Source organism: Mauremys reevesii, unplaced genomic scaffold (assembly GCF_016161935.1).
Source record: "Mauremys reevesii isolate NIE-2019 unplaced genomic scaffold, ASM1616193v1 Contig13, whole genome shotgun sequence".
NCBI lineage: Eukaryota > Metazoa > Chordata > Testudines > Geoemydidae > Mauremys > Mauremys reevesii.
This window is the reverse complement of record NW_024100749.1, coordinates 263199-283797: the sequence shown is the minus strand read 5'-3', so window position 1 is coordinate 283797 and position 20599 is coordinate 263199. Positions and strand designations below refer to the sequence as shown.

The following is a 20599-nucleotide window of genomic DNA, read 5'->3' as shown; positions in this document are numbered from 1 at the left end:
ATGTAGCTAGAAAGTTAAAAATCACATGAATTAATGCTGACAGAAGTTCAAAGACTATTATATAATCTTCTGTGAGTTAACTTAAATATATTGCTTAATTAATTCTATCATTTTTTCAACTATTAATTGTTAAAGGTGTAGTGCAGGAGGTGGGTGTATGTGCCCTGCCTTCCAGAGAGAACCAGTCAAGACAATAAAGAGGCGGGGGGAGAGAGAACAGAGAGCAACTTGTGTAGTTGTGATGTTTATAACACATGTACATTGTAACTGAACAACCCAGTCTGAGAATTTAATAGTTTATTGTGTTAAGATAAATATTTTGGATTTCTTGAAATTCCACAGTTGAAATACAAATGACGTTATTTAGAGATATTAAACTTCACTATAGGTTTGAGAGAAAAATTTAAAAAATGTAAATAATTCCATTTCTACAAATATATTTAGATGCTTGTTTTTGAAATACTGTTGAAATGTAAATTAAAATATTCTTGTATTTACACCTTGTTACAATAAAATTTTCTAAATTAAAATATTTTTTCTTTCATATTTTACATTGAGATTTCACAGGGGTAGAAAATTCTAACAAGAGTGAATGACCCCATTCCCCACCATCTGCTACCCTTGGGGGGGGATGGGAAAGGTGGGGGCTGGGGGTTCCCAGGTGTCCGGTTTTTGACTGGAACCTCCAGCTGAAAAGGGAAACTGGCAGCGTCCGGTCAGCACAGAAAGTCCAGTTGCTGCAGTAACTGGCCCCCACCACTGGGGTCGGGAAGAGCAGCAGGGCTGGGAGGGGCCAGTCTGTGCCGCGGGGTCACTGTCAGGGACAGAGATTCCCTCCGGCCTGAGCTGGGACCGGGCAGATTATCAGGGGAGCTGCGTTTGTACCCCCAGCATTGAAACCAGGATAGAAATAAGGGCGGAGCTTCCCAGAGAAGGTGTCAGTGAAAGTGAAGAGATGGGACCTGTCAGTCACATTGTAAAACGAGACCTCGCCTGCCTCATAGTGCAGGAAAATCCCCACCCGGCTGGGCCTGACGCTCACAGGGAGGGAGGTACGGGGGGAGGTGCAGGCCTTGTATCCCCCATCCCTCAGCCACACAGCCCAGTATCCATCCTTAGGTGTGCCTCTGACCTTCTCCTTCCTGCTCACAGATTCCCTACAAACCCCCAGCACCCAGTCAGTCTTGTCTCCCACCTCCACCTCCCAGTAACGCCTCCCGCCCGCGAACCCCTCAGCGCCCAGGACACAGACACAAGGATAAAATCTCTCAGGGTTGTCGGGCAGATCCTGGCGAGTGTCTCCCTGTCTCACACGTTTCCGATCCTCAGACAGGACGAGCCAGGGATTTGCTGTGTCTGGATCCAGAGTCACGTCCACTGGGGAGAGAGTCACAGAGTCAGGGCCGGGGGCAGGGGCTGGTCACTGGGATCAAGGGAAATTAACCTGCATCCCCGTTAATCACTGGGGCAGGGGGGGAGGGGTTGTTGCCTGAGGGGAGTCAGGGCCCTCTGCCTGTGAGGAGACAATGGGGAAAGGGCAGGAGGAGGGGGAGGGGTGAGAAGGTGTCGGGGGAGGGGAAGTGACAGACTGATGCTGGGAGAGGAAAGGAGGGTGAGGTGACAGGAGCAGAGGGGGAGGGAGGGACATAGGGGTGATAAGGGATGGGGTAAGCACCAGGGGCAGAGGGGTGTGAAGGGAAGGGCAGGTTCCAGGGGCTGCAGGGGTGAGGGAGGGTGGGCACCAGGGCAGAAGAAGGGGATGGACCCCAGGGGGCACAGGGAAGCAAGGGAAGGGGCAGGCACCAGGGGGCAGAGGAGTGTGAGGAAATGGGGGAGCTCCAATGGGGCAGGGGAAATCAAGGGCAGGGTGAGCTCCCAGGGGGTGAGATGATGAGGAGTGGGGAGGTGGAACCATGGGGGGGGAGCGAATGAACAGTCATTGGTGCCAAAGGGGCAGAATGGGGTGTGAGGGAGCGGGTGAGCAGAAAGGGGGACAGAGAGGGGTGTGGAGACGGGCAGGCCCTAGGGGGGCAGAGGCGTGTGCAGGGAGATGTGGGCACCAGGGGGGCAGAGGGAGGATGAAGGGAGGGGTGGGGCCCAGAGGTTAGCAGAGGGTGTGGGGAGGGGGGGGGCAGTGCTGAGGGGAGGGGAAGGGCTGAGACCAGGGGTCCCAAAGGGGGGTGAGAGAAGGGACTTGCACCAGGGAGGCAGATGGTGCCAGGGTAGAGCTGGGACTTGGGGCAGAGGAGGAGCTGGAACCAGGGGACTGGAGGGGTGTTGAGGGCTGCAGGTGTCACGGAGCCAGAGGGGGAGGGGAGGGGCAGGGGTGACAAAGAGAAAGTGGCATGGGGGATGGTGGCAGAGGGGCGAGAGGAGAGCAGGGTCAGTGGGGCAGAGGGGGGGGCGGGGCTGGGCACCAGGGAGGAAGGGGACCAGGGGAGGGGCAGGTGCGGGGGGGCAGGAGGGGGGAAGGGGCCGGCAGCAGGCGGGGGCAGGGGGAAGGGCGAGGGCCGGTGCCGGGGGATTGAGGGGGTTGCGCAGATGGGCTGGCACGGGGAGGGCAGAGGAGGGGAGGGACAAGCACCAGGGGGCCGAGCGGGGTGAGAGGCAGGGCAGGTGGGTAGAGGGAGGTGTTAGGAGAGGGGATTGGGGAGTGGCCGGTGCCAGGGGGGCAGAGTGGGGCTCGAGGCGGGGTGGGCCCAGGGGACGAGGGAAGGGCGGTGCCAGGGGTCAGAGAGGGTGGGGAGAGGGGCAGGTGTCAGGAGGGCTGAGGGGAGTAAGAAGGGTGAAAGTCAGGACAGCAGAGGAGGGTGAGGGGTGGGGTGGGAGACATGACACAGAGGAGGGGAAGGGGAGAGGTGGATGCCACGATATAGTGGGGGTGTGAAGTGATAGGAGGACTCCAGGGTGCAGAGGATGTTTGGGGGAGAGGGGCAAATGCCAGGAGGGCAGGGGGAGAAGGGATGGGCTGTTCCAGTGGGGCAGAGGTGGGTGGAGGGCAGGGGCATGTGCCAGGGAGGCAAAGTGGGAGTAGAGGGGCAGGGCCCCAGGGGAGCAGAAAGGGAGTGAGAAGAGAGGGAGGGATGTGGGTGAGGGGTCAGAATAGACGCAGGGTCCAGGGTCCCTCACAGGGGTGGGGGAAGGATAAGGGAGGGGCGGGATCCAGAGAGGGGGGAGGGAGAGGCAGGCCCCAGGGAATCTCTGTTGCTTTGGGGCCATGTGTGGTTGGTTTCTCGCTCAGAGCAGGTCGGTGCTGTCCCCACACACACTGGGGGTGCAGCCCTGCCCCAGGGGGAGCAGCTGGGACTCTCCATGCTGGCAGGCCCCACGGTCCCCACCTTCCAGCCAGGGAAACCCCACAGCCAGCCCCTCCCCTTGCCGGGCCGAGCCCCACCCCGATGGGGGCAGTTGTCTGGATTGGGATCAGTTGGGAGGCAGTACAGTGGAAGGTTCGGGCGGGGAGGGGTATAAACGCGCACTAATGGGCTGTTGCTAATGAGGCCAGGGCAGTGGGGAGGGGAGGGGGGATTTCCTCACTGCCCCCTCCATCTGGGAGAAGCTGCACCAGGGACCAGTCCCAGTTCACACCTGCACAGTTTGTCTGGACTAAGGTTTGGCACCGGTGCAGCTACATCAGTGAAAGGAAACCCCGGCAGACATGACTGAGACACAGCTGTGCCAGGGGCCGTAACCCCTCCCCTCACTGGGGTTATGGATCAATAATTACAGGGTCACTGGAGCAGGGGAGCTGGACTCTGGGCTCCCAGGTGGAGGCTCAACCCACTGGGCTGCAGAGTTATTGTCACCCCCACGCTCTGGCCCAGTGCCCATGGCAGTGTTTAGACACAGGGGGACGTCATCAGACACCTGGAGCCCAGCGGTTCGAGCTCTCATGGCATCACACGGGAGGATTGAACCTGGGGCTCCCAGCTGAGGGCCCAGCCACTGGGCTAAAGGCTACAAGGGAAGTGGCGAAACCTTTGTCTGTTCATTGAAACTAGTCAGCAAACACGACATGGAGTCACAAATAGTTTCTCCTGACCCAAAATATAATTTTGCAGCAAATAAACTATTTGTCCAAAACATTTCACCCAGCTCCACTGCAAACCTGTCTGAGCAACTTAGGAGCCCCAACCCCAGTGACTCGCAATGAGAGACTGTCAACATCCCCAGAAACGCAGTTACAGGCAGGCCAGGCTCAGGACATCAGCTGTCAAACACTCCAGAGCTGCTGTTTAATTTGCCCTTTGCAGACAAATGCCCCCTGGGCCCCTGATCTCACCCCCACAAATCAGGCTGAAAATGGAGACTTGGCTCCAGCCAGAACTCTCTGCCCAGAACCATTTGTCCCATGGATGATGGTAGCGGCACAGACCCTCTGCAGCTGCACCTGGGCATCCCCCAGAGCGGATAACAGTCACAGAGACCATCTCAGAGACCCAGGAGCTCAGGTGTCTCCATCTAACGACTGTGCCAGCCACCCCCCTCGCTCCCATTAACCAGCCCTGGGTCAGACCCGCTGGGAACTTTCACACCCAGACTCTGGAGACGCTTTGGGTCCTTCTACACAGCCTGCAGCAGCGAGTCTTGGAACAGGGTGGACAGATTCAGGCTTGCGGGGCTCCCTCTTTGGAATTAAAAATAGCCGCAAAGATTTTCAGGGTCTGGCTGGAGCTCAGGCTCTGAAGCCCAAGGTGGAGCCAGGTCTGCCCCTCACAGTGCAAGAGGGGACATTGTCTGTGTCCACATCCCCTTCACCCCCTTCCTGGGACGGGGAACAGCAGCCCCAGGGCCCCTCTCTTCACCTCCAGGGCACGGGAGTGAGAGCCCTCAGCCTCCTGGGCAGTGGGGCCTCCCAGCACAGGTTCCTGGGTGAGCGTGAAAGTGTCTCCACACAGAGAGCTCTGTGCACCCGGCAAATACACAGATGTGCCCGTGGATCAGGATCCGGGATGGTGCTCTCCCCAGGAGTGATGGAAGCTCCCTCAAAGTAGAGGGGTCACCCACTCGCGCCAGCCCTTCTCCCTGAGCTCCTGTCCCCGCACCTCTGAACCCTTGCTCTCACACTGCCCCTTCTTCCTGAGCCCCTGCCTTCACACCACCTCTTCCCCAACACCCTGACCCGCTGGTCTCTCCTCTCGGCCCCCTCCCCCAGCGTCACTCACCCTTACAGCTGGTAAAAAGTGGGAGGGAATAGCCCTCCCATTGGTAAAAGTGATGGGGCCATGGCCCCACGGCCCCCCTCTTCCAGTGCCCCTTACTCACTCCCCAACCCCAGTAGGAGAGGACCCTTGGGGCAGTGTCAGTGAGATCGGTGCCGGGGATATGAATTGAGTTTTACACCCCGGCTGCTGGAGCTCTGTGTATTGAGGGTATAAGGAGACAGAGGCCGTGTGAGCCCCCCACTGTCCTGCCAACGTGGCTCAGCCCTGACATCTGCCGGAGCCTCTCCCTGGGGAGGAATCGTCCCTGTGGCCCATTCAGGCCTTGGCCTCCCTGCGGAGATGGCCAGTGAGGCTGCCGTTAAAGCGAGTTACGATGTGAGCTCCTATCCGCTGGGAACTGGACTCTGAGCCTGGGCTGAGATCGGTGACTGGGGAGTGAAAGGCCCCAGCTGCATTCACTGCCCCCCTGAGCCAGCCCAGCGCTACCAGCCATTCAGTGCAATAACAGCGATGCTCACGCTTGGTGACACAGCCAGTGCCCCAGCGGGCAGGGCGAGGGCCTGTCCAAGGAGCAACAGGCACAATCTGCAGCAAGGGAGGTTGAGGCTGGAGATGAGGAAACACTTTCTAATTCTCAGGGCCGTGAAGCTCTGGACCCGGCTCCAGGGGAGGTTGTGGGATCCCCGTCACTGGAGGTTTGTAAGAACAGGCTGGACAAATCCCTGCCTGGGATAGTCTAGTCCCTGACCTAGCGTGAGGGGCTGGACTAGGTGACCTCTCGAGGGCCCTTCCAGCCCTGCATTGCTCTGGTTCTAGGTTACAGCAGTTCCTGGGGCTGGGCCCTGGGGGCTCTAAGCCTGGTGAGTGGCACGTGACAGAGTTAACACTGTTAGTGACCATGGCAGCTGGCAGCTCGGGGTCCCTGCCAGGGGCCTGGGCTGGCATGTGGCTGCCTGTACCTGGCTCAGCAGGGTGTTACTGGGCCATGTGGACAGGACCTAGGGTTGGCACCTGTCCATAGGGTTGCCAGGTGTCTGTTTTTTTATTGGGACGCCTGGTCGAAAAGGGACCCCAGCGGCTTCGGTTGGCACCACCGACTGGGACATTAAAAGTCTGCTCAGTGGCGCAGCGGGGGCCCGGGGCTAAGGCAGGCCCCCTGCCTCCCTCGGTCCGGGCAGCTCCTGGAAGTGGCCACCAATTTACTTCCCCGGAGTTTGAAACTTTTCTAGCAGAACATAACCAAGTGTCAGCCATGGTCAAGCCTCCCTTTGAATACAGGTTGGCTCTGGGGGTGGGGGGAAATGTATCAAAGGGGTCTGGTCCTTTTAGGGGACTCAGGGACCAGACTACCTGTGACAGGCTCCTGTAAGGGAGAATGAGACAACCCAGACCAACCTGGCAGTAATTAAATCCCTAGGTGGCTACTTTGCAGCAAAACAGCTAATGAGGCTGATAAAGGGTAACCAGGGCTCAGCTGAAGGGATCCTAGGGAGAGGAAGCTGCTGAGGAGAGGAGCTCCCAGGAGAGCTCACCAGAGCAAGGGGCCTGGAAGGGGCTCCTAGAGCAGTGCTCCCCAAACTGTGGGTCGTGACCCCCTAGAAGGTGTGGAGGAACATTTGGGGGGCTTGACAGGGCCTGGACCAGCCCCCATGGGTGGCGGGAAGGGAACGTCACCCAGCTCTGCTCTGCCCCCAGCTCCACTGCAGCCCCACCCTCAGCCCCAGCTGCATCTCCGGCCCGGACTTCAGCCACCCACTCCTGGCCCTGCTCCAGGCTGAGAACCCAGCTGCAGCCGCAGCCCCAAACATGGTTCCGCCCCCGGCCGAAGCCCCCAGCTCCTGGCCCCAAATGCGGGTCCACTCCCAGCCATGGCCCCCAGCTTCTGGCCCCAACTGGAGCCCCGTTCCTGGTCCAGATCCTGACAGCAGCTCCCAGGGTGGGGGCGCAAACCAGGTAAGGGAGGACTTGATCAAAAAAGTTTGGGGACCACTGTCCTAGGCAGAGGAGCTCCCCTAAGGGGGAGGAGCTGCCAGAGATGACAATGACAGCAGCAGCTGTAGCAGGACAGAATCCTGGAGAGCTGCCCCCGGCTGGAGAAAGTGGATGCAGAGAATAAAGGCACAGTCTGAAATGACCCAGCTCCAGGAAGTGGGGCTGGAGTCATCTGATTACACCATGGACACTAATCCAAGCCCAATTCTGGGAAGGACTGAGGGCTCCTGACTTGAGGACAGTGAGGAGCTGCAGTGAGAGCTGGAGGCTGGAGCAGAGTGAGGGAAAAGATTTTATTTCGGGGTTTACTTGGACTCAGAGCAGACCCCAGGAGGGGACTTTTCTCTCAGACCTTTTGGACTGTGAGGTGTAATTTAAGGAGTGCTGAAGAGGGTAAACTGAGGCAAGATGCTTGCCAAGATACCCTGAAATGGCTGAGGCTGGTATCAATAACAACACTCACTGCCCAGCCCCTAGAGGTCTGCATGACAGTGCAGGGCCTTCCCCATTGCACACGGAGACCCTGGGGCTCAGGGAGCCCTGGTTACTCTGCCCCACACATTTACCCAGAGACTCCCCTGAGCTGCCGGACCCGGGTCCCTGGGGTCAGAGTGCAGGCAGTTGAGTGGCACTGACCGGCCAGGGCTGCTGGGGGGGTGGAAGAAAGGGTTAATCTCAGCGTGGTGGCACTTTGCTGCCTGGCCCTGGCAGGTCTCTGCCCTCTGGGTGCAGCTCAGGGCGGGTGTCTCTGAGCAGGTCCCTGCCCACCCACCCGCCATTTGCCCCAGACACAGAGAACCCAGGTGCCGAGGGAAGGAGCAGCCCCAGCAGCGCCGCATTGGCCCTGGCACAGGCTGAGCTTGGGAGCGCAGCAGCAGAGGCAGCGGCAGAGAGAGGGGCTCAGCCATTGGCAGCAGCGTCCCCACCTGCAGGGGAGGGGTCAGCGCTGGGGCAATAGGCCGGGCTGGGTCAGGGGCTGGGAGCTCTGGCAGCGAGCGCGGTGCCAGCACCAACAGCCCTGCTGGAGACCCTGGGCCTGGCCAGCCTGGAGCAGCCAGCGAGTGACTCAGGGTGTGGGACCCTGCCCAGGAAGGGGCTTCTGGGGGGCTGACAGGAGGCTCCCCAGGGGCTGGTGATCCCCTAGAACGAGGCACTGAGGTGACTGGCTCAGGGTCCCGACAGGCTCAAGGGCCAGGGGTGTGGAATGGCCCAGAGCCCAGCCGGGTTCAGGGCCCAGTGGACACAGACTGTGCTGGGCTGGGAGCAGCGAGCGGGGAGGGGAGCAGGGACGTGCTGGCTCCAGCCAGGCACAGAGAGGAAGCTGCTTCCCCCACAGCCTGGGGTTCCTGCTCCCCAGAGCCCTGAGATCCTGGCCCTGCAGCCGGCACCGACTGCGCAGCCTCCATCGGCCGGGACAGACACACCCAGCTTGGCCCCTTCGACTGTCCCCTGCTGGGGTGGGTGGGAGGAGAGGAGTGGAAGATGGGGGTAGGAGGAATGAGCCAGTTCAACAATCACAGACCGAGCTCACTGAACCTTCCCACCCTCCTCTCCTCTGCCTTAGCTTCTTCTCTGTCCCTCCTCGCTGTCAGGTTTCTGCCTTTGCCCCCCGGTCTCCGCGCTGGGGTTGTGGGAGGGGTTTGGATGGGGGCAGCTCACACTCAGCTGTTGTGACAGGGTCACACTCTTGTGAGTGAGTCTTACTCACTGAGCAGCAAACCACTGACCCAACCTCACACTGGGCTGTGCTCAGAGCAGACGAGGGGCCCGTAGGATTCAGCTTGTTACCCAGTAACACACGGCCCAGGTCAGACCACAGCAGCCAGACTGGCCCCTCCTGCAGCTCAGAAAGCTGGGCCAGCCTTGGCTAATGGGGGCTGGGACAGTGCTGAGAGGTGGCCACACAACGCAGCTCTCACGTGTCCCAGGAGAGAGGCACAGACACGTCATCCGTTACCCGTCTGTGCAGCTCCCAGCACAATGGGCCCAGTCCAGGCCTCAGAGCACCTGGCTCAGGGACACCCAGTAACTCAGCCATGGAGGGGTCAGGATGTCAGAGTGACGGGGCCTGGTCAGACACCTGGGCAAGTACCAGCAGGTGGCTGTAAGTAGCAGGCAAACTGCCCAGCACTGAGTGCATCAGCCTCCAGCTATCACAGCTCTAAGCCTGTCAGCTGGGCGCAAGCGTGTCCTGGGGTCCCAGGCTCTGTTCAGAGCCCCAGCACAACACAGCTGAATGTCCCAGTAGAATCCACTCACCTCTGAATCTCTTCAGCGCTTCCCTCATGTCAAGGGAAATTTTATACATGTTCCTCAGGCCAATAGAAACAGCTTTTGGTTTCTGGAGTTTCACATTCTCACTCCTATAAAGAAAATGTCCCATCATCACTCAGCTGCTCTGTACACACATCATCCCAGAACCACCACCAAGCATATAAGAGCAATGAACATAGGAAACACACCTGCTCAATGTACTTTTCACATCCTGAAAGGAAAAAAGAGAATCAATGTTCTGTATTAACACAATGTGCATAAAACTGTGAGAGTTTCACTCTGGGCATCAAACTTTCATCTAGAAAATAGATCAACCCTCCCAGGCTTCACTGTTTTGTGATAAAATCTCGTACACTATTTTGCATTAACACTTGTTTCATTTATGTAGGTGAGACAGGAATTTAGCTAAAGGATTCTCCCTTCTAGGGACCCAACCCGTCAGTATCTGTGTTTATCGCCTGTGTTGGGTCCAGTGTTTTGGAGTCAGAGCAGGGATGGGTTCAGCTCAGTATCATTCTTGTATCATCCATTTAAACTCCCATGGCCTCACTGGGTCTCCATGAGGAAAATTCTCCTCTAACATGAACTGGGATATTTTGGAACTGATGGAGCCCTTAGCCGGATGTTCTGTTTATCAGTAAACCACAGAACACATTTACTCTAATTGTTGGGATCCAGACCCAGGGATCTGAGTTCTAATTCTGGATGGGTGGAGAATTTTGATGCCGTCTCACCTTTAGCAGCTCCACAACTGGTTGCTGACACTTCTCCTCTAGCTCTGTGATAAGCTGCTGCAGAGAGGAGCTTTGCTGGGAGAGTTTGGTTACATTTTCCTGTAGTCTCTGCAGAGTCTCCTCTCCTCCTCCTCCAGGGTCTGCAGAAGCAGCTGCTCCTCCTCTCTCAGCAGTGTGTGCAGTTTGTTAAATTCACCTGCAATCATCTCTCTCTTATTCATCACTGTCCTCTGGAGATAGAAGAATAGGAAAGGCACAGAGAAAACATGAGTTACGCAGATGTTGAGTTACACAGACTGGGCCTCTGTCCATGAAGCAGGGAATGTTAAATCACTATCAGGTTTGTAAGGATATTTACTTCTTTGAGAAACGTACCACAAAGGGTTTGTTTAAGTTGAAAATTAATAAGGCCAGTTTGGTAGCAGGGTTGTCTAGGGTGCTTTGTAAAGCCGCAGTATGTTCTTGCAGGTGGCATGGGATGGACACAAGGGAGTGGGGCTCACATGGGTGTTGGGAACCCAGGGTATTGTCAGAGCTGGCTTTGGCCTCACCCAGCCTGCCTGAGCACCCCATGTCTATGTGTCCAGTGACCAGCTAGTGTCTTCCTCACACACCCCACACTCTCTGTGGGGATTTCACTGTGAAAGGCAGGTGAACTGGCACAGACATTGTGTCCCATGGGTTCATCACCTGGCTAAGACAAGCACAGGTAAAGTCACAGTAACAGCAGCAGGTGACTGGGATGAGGTGGCCACATGATGGCAGCAGAGGCTGTGAAGTGGCCAAGCTCTGCCTGGCTTTACACTAACCCGCCCCTGGCTCTGCTGACTCAGGGGGTGTCCACACTGCAATGGAGGAGTGAAGGCAGCAGGTGACGACACACTCCAGCTGGCTTGGGTCCTAGTACCAGTGAAGCCACAGCAGCAGGGGCTGTACAAGCCAACCCAGCCCCCTGGGTAATGACTCTGGCTGCTAGCTCACAGCTACCTGTTGGTGCCTTTTAGATGCACCCTTGGGACAGACTTTGCAAAGAGCTCAGCACCCATAACTGGGTTTGATGTTCAGAAGAGCTCAGCTCCCAGCGCAGCCGGCTGAGTGACTCTGAATCTCACCCATGGGGTAAATCCTCCCCACAGCTCCCAGCTCTAGTGTCCGGCCCAGGCACTGGGCAGATGAAATGCAGGGACTGTGGGGGAGGAGATGGAGGAGGATGGAGAAGGAACAATCCTTGTGTCCTCCAGGCTGCAGACACACTGTGGAGCTATTTCATGGAGGCCCCTGAATCCCACTGGCTGCAGCAGCCTCTACACCACCCCCACCTGCAGGAGGGAAACAGGGTCCGTGTCATAGTGAAAACACTGCGCCCACTATTGAGAATTTGCCCCTATCAGAGAGCACTGGGGTGAGTTTGCACCACCTCACTATGCCCAGGAACTGCCCCTCCTCTGCCGCATACAGGAGCTGCTGTGCTGAGACCCCCACCAGAGACACAGCCTGATCCTGCTGGCACCAAGCCTCTGTCACGGGGCAAGCAACCAGAGCAGGTTCATACCTCGTCCTGGAGCTTCACAGCTCCTTCATCCCTGGGAGCGTTGCAGGGGAAGGCCTCAGGAGAGATAAACCCGGACACCCACCTGCCACTCCGTGGTTTTCTCCTTCTCTTTAGACGTCAGCGCTAGGGCTTCCTCTAGCTCCTTCCTCAGAGGGCCCAGGGCTCCTGGAGTTTCTCCTGCAGGAAATTATGCAATGAACAGCCATTAGTCTGCCTGTCTGAAGGGTGGAGAGTATCATAGAATCATAGGGTTGGAAGGACCTCAGCAGGTCATCTAGTCCAACCCTGCTCAAAGCAGGACCAATCCCCAACTAAATCATCCCAGCCAGGGCTTTGTCAAGCCTGACCTTAAAAATCTCTAAGGAAGGAGATTACACTACCTCCCAGGTAACCCATTCCAGTGCTTCACCACCCTTCAAGTGAATTTTTTTTCCCTAATATCCAACCTAAACCTCCCCCGGTGCAACCTGAGACCATTACTCCTTGTTCTGTCATCTGATACCACCGAGAACAGTCTAGAACCATCCTCTTTGGAACCCCCTTTCAGGTAACTGAAAGCAGCTATCAAATCCCCCCTCATTCTTCTCTTCTGCAGACTAAATAATCCCAGTTCCCTCAGCCTCTCCTCATAAGTCATGTGCTCCAGCCCTCTAATCATTTTTGTTGACCTCCGCTGGATTCTTTCCAGTTTTTCCACATCCTTCTTGTAGTGTGGGGCCCAAAACTGGACACAGTTCTCCTGATGAGGCCTCAACAATATCAAATAGAGGGGAATGATCACATCCCTCGATCTGCTGGCAATGCTCCTACTTATACAGCCCAAAATGTCGTTAGCCTTCTTGGCAACAAGGGCACACTGTTGACTCATATCTAGCTTCTCATCCACTGTAACCCCTAGGTCCTTTTCTGCAGAACTTCCTAGCCATTTGGTCCCTAGTCTGTAGCAATGAATGGGATTCCTACATCCTCAGTGCAGGACTCTGCACTTGTCCTTGTTGAACCTCATCAAGTTTCTTTTGGCCCAGTCATCTAATTTGTCTACGTCTCTCTGTAACCTATCCCTACCCTCCAGCGTATCTACCACTCCTCCCAGTTTAGTGTCATCCGCAAACTTGCGGAGGGTGCAGGCCACACCATCCTCTAGATCATTAATGAAGATACTGAACAAAACCAGCCCCAGGACCGACCCTTGGTGCACTCCGCTTGATACCAGCTGTGAGCTAGACATGGAGCCATTGATCACTACCCGTTGAGCCTGACAATCTAGCCAGCTTTCTATCCACCTTACAGTCCATTCATCAAGCCCATACTTCTTTAACTTGGTGGCAAGAATACTGTGGGAGACCGTATCAAAAGCTTTGCTAAACTCAAGGAATAAGACATCCACTGCTTTCCCCACATCCACAGAGCCAGTTATCTCCTCATAGAAGGCAATTAGGTTAGTCAGGAATGACTTGCCCTCGGTGAATCCATGCTGACTGTTCCTGATCACTTTCCTCTCTTCTAAGTGCTTCAGAATTGATTCCTTGAGGACCTGCTCCATGATTTTTCCAGGGATAGAGGTGAGGCTGACTGGCCTGTAGTTCCCCAGATCCTCCTCCTTCCCTTTTTTAAAGATGGGCACTACATTAGCCTTTTTCCAGCCATCCAGGACCTCCTCGATCGCCATGAGTTTTCAAAGATAATGGCCAATGGCTCTGCAATCACATCAGCCAACACCTTTATCACCCTCAGATGCAGTGTATCTGGCTCCATAGACTTGTGCTCATCCAGCTTTTCTAAATAGTCTTGAACCACTTCTTTCTCCACAGAGGGCTAGCCACCTCCTCCCCATACTGTGCTGCCCACTTCAGCAGTCTGGGAGCTGACCTCATTCGTGAAGACAGAGGCAAAAAAAGCATTGAGTACATTAGCTTTTTCCACATCTCTGTCTCTAGGTTGCCTCCCCCATTCAGTAAGGGGTTTACACTTTCCCTGACCTTCTTCTTATTGCTAACATACCTGTAGAAACCCTTCTTGTTACTCAACATCCCTTGCTAGCTGCAACGGCAAGTGTGATTTGGCCTTCCTGATTTCACTCCTGCTTGCCTGAGTAATATTTTTATACTCCTCCCTGGCCATTTGCCCAAACTTCCACTTCTTGTAAGCTTCTTTTTTGTGTTTAAGATCAGCAAGGATTTCACTGTTAAGCCAAGCTGGTCGCCTGCCACATTTACTATTCTTTCTACACAAGGGCGGCTCTAGACATTTCGCTGCCCCAAGCACGGCGTCGTGCCGTGGGGGGCGCTCTGCCGGTGGCTGGTCCCGCGGCTCCAGTGGACCTCCTGCAGGCGTGAGTGCAGAGGGTCCGCTGGTGCTGCGGCTTCGGTGGAGCCGCGGGACCAGTGGACCCTCCGCAGGCGTGGCGCCAAAGGCTGCCTGCCTGCTGCCGCCCCCCCGGCGGCTGGCAGAGCGCCTCCCGCAGCATGCCTCCCCAAGCACGCACTTGGCGTGCTGGGGCCTAGAGCCGCCCCCGTTTTTACACATCGGGATGGTTTGTTCCGGCAACCTCAATAAGGATTCTTTAAAATACAGCCAGCTCTCCTGGACTCCTTTTCCCCTCATGTTATTCTCCCAGGGGATCCTGCCCATCAGTTCCCTGAGGGAGTCAAAGTCTACTTTTCTGAAATGCAGGGTCCATATTCTGCTGCTCTCCTGTCTTCCTTGTGTCAGGATCCTGAACTCGACCATCTCATGGTCACTGCCTCCCAGGTTCCCATCCACTTTTGCTTCCCCTACTAATTCTTCTCGGTTTGTGAGCAGCAGGTCAAGAAGAGCTCTGCCCCTAGTTGGTTCCTCAAGCACTTGCACCAGGAAATTGTCCTCTACATTTATTTGCCAAAAACTTCCTGGATTGTCTATGCACAGTTGTATTGCTCTCCCAGCAGATACTGGAGTGACTGAAGTCCCCCCTGAGAACCAGGGCCTGTGATCTAGTAACTTCTGTTAGTTGCCAGAAGAAAGCCTTGTCCACCTCATCCCTCTGGTCTGGTGGTCTATAGCAGACTCCCACCACAACAACACCTCACACTTCTAAACTTACTCCAGAGACTCTCAGGTTTTTCTGCAGTTTCACACTGGAGATCTGAGCAGTCATACTGCTCTCTGACATACAATGCAACTCCCCCACCTTTTCTGCCCTGCCTATCCTTCCTGAACAGTTTATAGCCATCCATCACTGTACTCCAGTCATGTGAGTTATCCCACCAAGTCTCTGTTATTCCAATCACATCATAATTTCTTGACTGTGCCAGGACTTCCAGTTCTCCCTGCTTGTTTCCCATGCTTCTTGCATTTGTGTATAGGCACTTAAGAGAACTCGCTGATCGTCCTGCTTTCTCAGTATGAGACAGGAGTCCTCCCCTCTTGCGCTCTCTTGCTCATGCTTCCTCCTGGTATCCCACTTACCTCAGGGCTTTGGTCTCCTTCCCCCGATGAACCTAACCTCCTCATTAGGTTAGCCAGCCTGCTTGCGAAGAAGCTCTTCCCTCTCTTCGTTAGGTGGAGCCCATCTCTGCCTAACAATCCTTCTTCTTGGAACACCATCCCATGGTCAAAGAATCCAAAGCCTTCTGTCCGACACCACCTGCGTAGCCATTCATTGACTTTCACTATTCAACGGTGTCTACCCAGGCCTTTTCCTTGCACAGGGAGGATGGACGAGAACAACACTTGCGCCTCAAACTCCGTTATCCTTCTTCCCAGAGCCACGTAGTCTGCAGTGATCCGCTCAAGGTCATTCCTGGCAGCACCATTGGTGCCCGTGTACCATAGATATCGTCCTTTCATACACAAGCAGTAAAATACCCTGGAAGGAGGCAGCAGACTCAGCTCTGCGGGCCCCAAATGCAGCGTGGGAGCAGAGATGCCAGTCTCAGAGCGGGGACGCTCTGCATCATGCAGACACTCAGGACTTCTCAAGGCCTGTGTTTTTAGCTAAAGTTTCACATCACTGAGCACAGGCCAGAGGGGAAATAGCTGGGAAGGTTCTGAACAATCCCTTCTGCCGGTGAGAGCAAGGAGCTTAGGATGATGCATCACTGCACTGTGCCCCAGGCCCAGGCCAGGAACAAGATCCACACGGTGCTCTCATCTGTCTGCCAGGCTCCTATGTGGCCTCCCCCAGGCAGCAGCTGAGAGCCTGACACCAGCGCCGTCCCATTAACTGCACAGAGTGAAGCTGCGATGTGGCTGAAGGTCAGTGAGGAACAGGGAACACTTGGTCTGGGGGAATGTGTCACCCATAATTATAACTGCTCCAGAGCTGTAATAACCCAGGGCTCTCTTCCCCTTTGACAGCGTGTGATTCCTTCACCCGGCACAGCAACATGCTCCTGCTCTGTCAGCCTGACTCTGTACTGCACCCAGAGGAGCCCCTGAGAGTCCCCTCCTGAGCTCCTTGCAGAATCTCCCCATTTCACTCCTTCTCTTTTCTCTGGGCCCTCAAGTTGTCTCCCCCTCTCTGCCCAAGGGCCCAGGCTGCTGCTGCAGCTGCTGCTGAGAGCCCCAGGCCCAGTGCCCCACTGAGAGCTCCTGGGGGAGCTGTTCGGTGACACCCTTGCGGTGCTGCTGCAGGGAAGCAGTGAGGGAGGGAGCCAGCAGGGGCTAGTGAGAGACAGGAGGCGGAAAAGCAGCCTTGGCACCCATCAAAACAGCTTCGTAAATGAGCAGGAATCAGACTGGGGGAGAGGACAGAGGGACAAAGATGGCTGGATTCTTTGAAGATCCACCCACAAAATAAGCTCCGCCCAGGTGAGTCACCAAAAGGAGACAGCATGGTCTGTTCACAGGAGATGGTGCGATGTTCAAAATGCGATGGAGTTGCTGATTGGTTCCAAATGGCTCCTGGGGCCGGACTCCCCTCATGGGGCTAGAATATACACGTGGGCTCTCTGGGCCTGGACCTTCCTTACTGGGGGGAAAATAAGAGGTGGCATCTCCCAAACATCACCCGCCTGTGGCACCGGAAGGAGGTGTCACTGGCAGTACGTGGTGCTGGGCTGTAACTCTCCCTCTCCGCTCTCACAAGGTGAATGAAATTGCTAACAATGCTGATATTTAAAGGATCATCCCCAGGCACCTGAGCCCACCCCCCACTCAGGGACTGGAGTTGTTCACACCTCTCCGAGCTGCTGTGCCCGACTCTCTGCATCCCTACATGTGGGTCAGTTTTGAGGTTTTCTTCACAACCAGAACAGCTGGAGAGTCAGTTTAACACAAAGTGAAAGCTGAGATCCTGGAGAACAAGGCAGTCGCAGAGAAGTGCCAGTACTTCCTGGTTTCAGAGTAGCAGCCGTGTTAGTCTGTATCCGCAAAAAGAACAGGAGTACTTGTGGCACCTTAGAGACTAACAAATTTATTTTAGCATGAGCTTTCGTGAGCTACAGCTCACTTCTTCGGATGCATAGAATGGAACACACAGACAGGAGATATTTATACATACAGAGAACATGAAAAGGTGGAAGTACTTCCTGGCTGTTTCTGAGCCCCGTCAGTGAAAGTAGACACCGGGACGTACCAGTGCTTCCTGTACCAGGCCCGGCATCCTTAACAGGGTTGGTGGCTCTGGCCTCCTGGAAGGGGGGGGGGGGGGGGGCGTGGGGCAGAAGGGCCACGGGGGCGCCGCGTCCCACCAATGGTGAGTGCAGGGAGGGGGGTGGTTCCATTCCTCCCCCGCCCCCAAGCAACACGGCTGGCGCCGGGTCGCTCCGCTTCCCGCTGGCTGCAGTGAGTGCGGGTGCGCACGCAACCCCTGTTGCCGGCTGGCGCCAGGCCCCCTGCTAATCCCTCAGGCTACCCTGGGCCCCACAGGGCCACCCAAAGCTGGGGCCCAGGGCAGCAGCCCCTTTTGCCCCCCCCTCGTTGGCAGCCCTGCTGGTAGGGTCCGGCAGTGCTGCCATGGCAGCGCTTTAACCTCGCTAGTGCGGCCGTGCTGCTGGGACCTACCGGCAGGGCCGCCGATGGGGGAGCAAATGTCGGCTGTGTGTGGGCTGGACTGGCGGCCGGCTCTTGCCAGAGCACTGCTCCGGCCCGCACCAGCCCACTTTCACCTCTGCAAAGCTCCCTGGTGGCCAGTTTTCAGAGCGGGATCGCTACTAACCGTGCTGCTCTCTGTGTGGATGTAAGAGCTGCTAGTGTGAATGTGCTCTGCCTGCACAAGGAGCTAGTGTGCACATGCAACAGCGGCTTTAATTAAAGTGGCCTCACTTTGCCAGCAAAACTTTGTAGTGCAGACAAAGCCTAAGAGCTGACAATCACTAAGAGCAGGGTAGAACCTCAAGAGACTGAACATATAGAGCTGGAGGCATTGGGAGAGAGGGCAGAGCGAGGGCAGGGCACGCTCGGGTGAGGGGGCAGAACAGGGCAGGAAGAGGTGGGGTGGGGGTGGGGTCTTGGGGGAAGGGATGGAGTGGGGGCGGGGCCTGTGCAGAGCAGGGCTTGAGCACCCCTGGGGAAACGAGGAAGCCAGCACCTGTGTTTTCCACACTCAGACTCTGTGCTTTAGAAAGAGGAAGTTTTGCCTCTCAGAGGCGCACAGGGTGGGGTGTGGTTTGCCCATGTCACTGGGTGAGGGCTCGAGCTGGTTCTGTGTTGTATATTGAACCCAGCCCTTCTTGCTGCCCGCTCCACCTGGCAGACGGGTTGCAGGTGCACAAAGAGCCATCAGCCCTGTTCTCTCTATCAGGCATTGAAACTTGTAGTGTTGGGGCAAAAATGTCTGGATCTTTTCCCATTAGACACAACCCCCAGTGCTCACCCCCCTGAAAACCAGGCCCCTTTCGTTTAGGTGCCTAACCTTAGGCAGCCAAGTGTGAAAGATTGTCCTTGGATTGATGGGGGATAAACCTGGGGTCCTTAAGGGGTTTAATTAAGCAAAGTCAACAGCATTTCCTACCTTGTACTCCTGGGCAGCCTCCTCCACGGGAACCACCGTGTGAGACTTGTGGTCCCGGGATTTCTCACACACCACGCAAATGGTTTCTCCATCCTCCTCACAGAATCGTTTGAGACGTTGCTCGTGTCTCTCACGCAGGTCCTCCTTTTGCCCTTTTCCTGGTTTCAATCCCAGTTGTTTGAGCTTTTGTACGATGTTGTTCAGCTGGGTGTTGGGCCTGAACTCCCCTTTCTGGAACTGGGCTCTGCACTGGGGACAGGTCGGAGGTGTCCCTCTTCCCTTTTCCACACAGTACTGGCTGAGGCAGGCTCGGCAGAAGTTGTGCACACACGCGATAGTCACCGGCTCTGTCAGATACCCCAGGCAGATGGAGCAAATAGCTTCATCTTCTATGTCCCTTGCTGTAGCTGGAGAGGCCATGGCAGCTGGGTGGGTCTCTGTTCTCTCTGCCCTTTGCAGGCAGCCAGCAGCCCAACCAACCACACCCACAGGCAACCGGAAAGCAAAAGGGAAAAATATCAAGGGCAAGCAGCCTTTTAAAGCTTCTTTTAGCAGCCTGTGCAACTGGGAGCCAATCACGTGCTCCGGCAGGATATTCCACCCAAAAAAAAAAAAAAAAAGGCAGAAGCCACAGCCCAGAAAAGCCTCCAAACAAGCAACTTTAAGAAACGAATAGGCAGAGGGGATAAAAGTTATCACAGTGGGGTGAGCCATCTGCAGTGGTTGCCAAAATAGGCCATGTGGCAGAGAGGCTGGTGTTCCTTGCTGGCCCATCTCAGCACCCCTCCCCCAGGGCTGTGGTGTTAAAGCCCATTGCCCCATATGTCTTTGTTACATAAAATAATTCATTGGCACTTGATGCGGCTCTGACCTGCTGCTCCCAGGGCCTGACAGTTACTCTGTTTCCTAGAAGCCACTGTAAATGCAGCTTCACTCTATTTTAGTTATTTATTTTTAACTCCTTTTTAAAGCAGTGTTTTGGTTACTCCTGTTTTCCTCAGCGGCTTGGTTAACCCTGTGCACATGGATGTCATTGCGCTGCTCAGTGTACGGTTTTAATAATAAATAAACATAGAAAATAATAATTGATGCTACAGGTTGAACCTCTCTAATCCAGACTCCCCTAATCCGGCAACACCCCTGGTCTGGCATAGTCGGTGACCCAGTGGGTGCTCAGGGCTGGAACACTCAAGGAAGAAAACTGACGGGCTGGGGCCAGGAGTGTTGTGGGACCAGGGAAGAGTGGAGCTGGCAGCGGCCGGAGGAGCAGGGGCCAGAGGCTGGGAGCTGAGCCCCTGGGAGCAGAGCCCTGGTGGTCCGGGGCCAGCAGTGGAGCCCGAGTCCCTGGAGGCGGAGGGCCGGTGTCCCAGGGACAACGGCCGGGAGCGGTGAGGCTCACATTGACCTCCCTGGTCCAGCAAATTACCTGGTTTGGGACCAGTCAGATTCTGAGGTGCCAGACCAGGGAGGTTACAGCAGGGGTTCTCAGCCCTGGGCCGCAGCTTGTTCCGGGTAAGCTCCCGGCAGGCTGTGAGGCGCTTTGTTTGCCTGAGCGTCTGTAGGTCCGGCTACTCACAGCTCCCAGAGGCTGCGGTTCGCTGTTCCTGCGGGAATTAGCTACACCTAGCTAGGGACAAAACGGCCATCAGGAGAGGTTCTATAAATATGTTCGGAGCAAGAAAAAGACGAAGGGAAGTGCAGGCCCCCTACTTAGCGAAGAAGGAGAGCTGAGCTAATAACCAACAACCTCAACCAGACTGAGTATCAGACACCAGGGGCTGCACCAGAGCCAGTCTCTGGCCAATCTAATCAGCACAGCTGGCCTGCACTAGGCTGCTTGATTGGCTATAGCACCTGATTGGTTGGGAGAGTCAGCAGAGCAGCTCTTAAGCCCAGCAGCAGCACCACATTAAAGGCTGCTCAAAGCATCAGGTGCTGCTGTGATAGC

At 55.8% G+C, this 20599-nt stretch overlaps 1 pseudogene; it reads right to left on the bottom strand.

Annotated features, from left to right (window-relative positions):
- Window positions 1-19125, bottom strand: part of LOC120392945 — a 63759-nt pseudogene extending 44634 nt beyond the window's left edge.
- Window positions 19126-20599: the final 1474 nt, after the last annotated feature.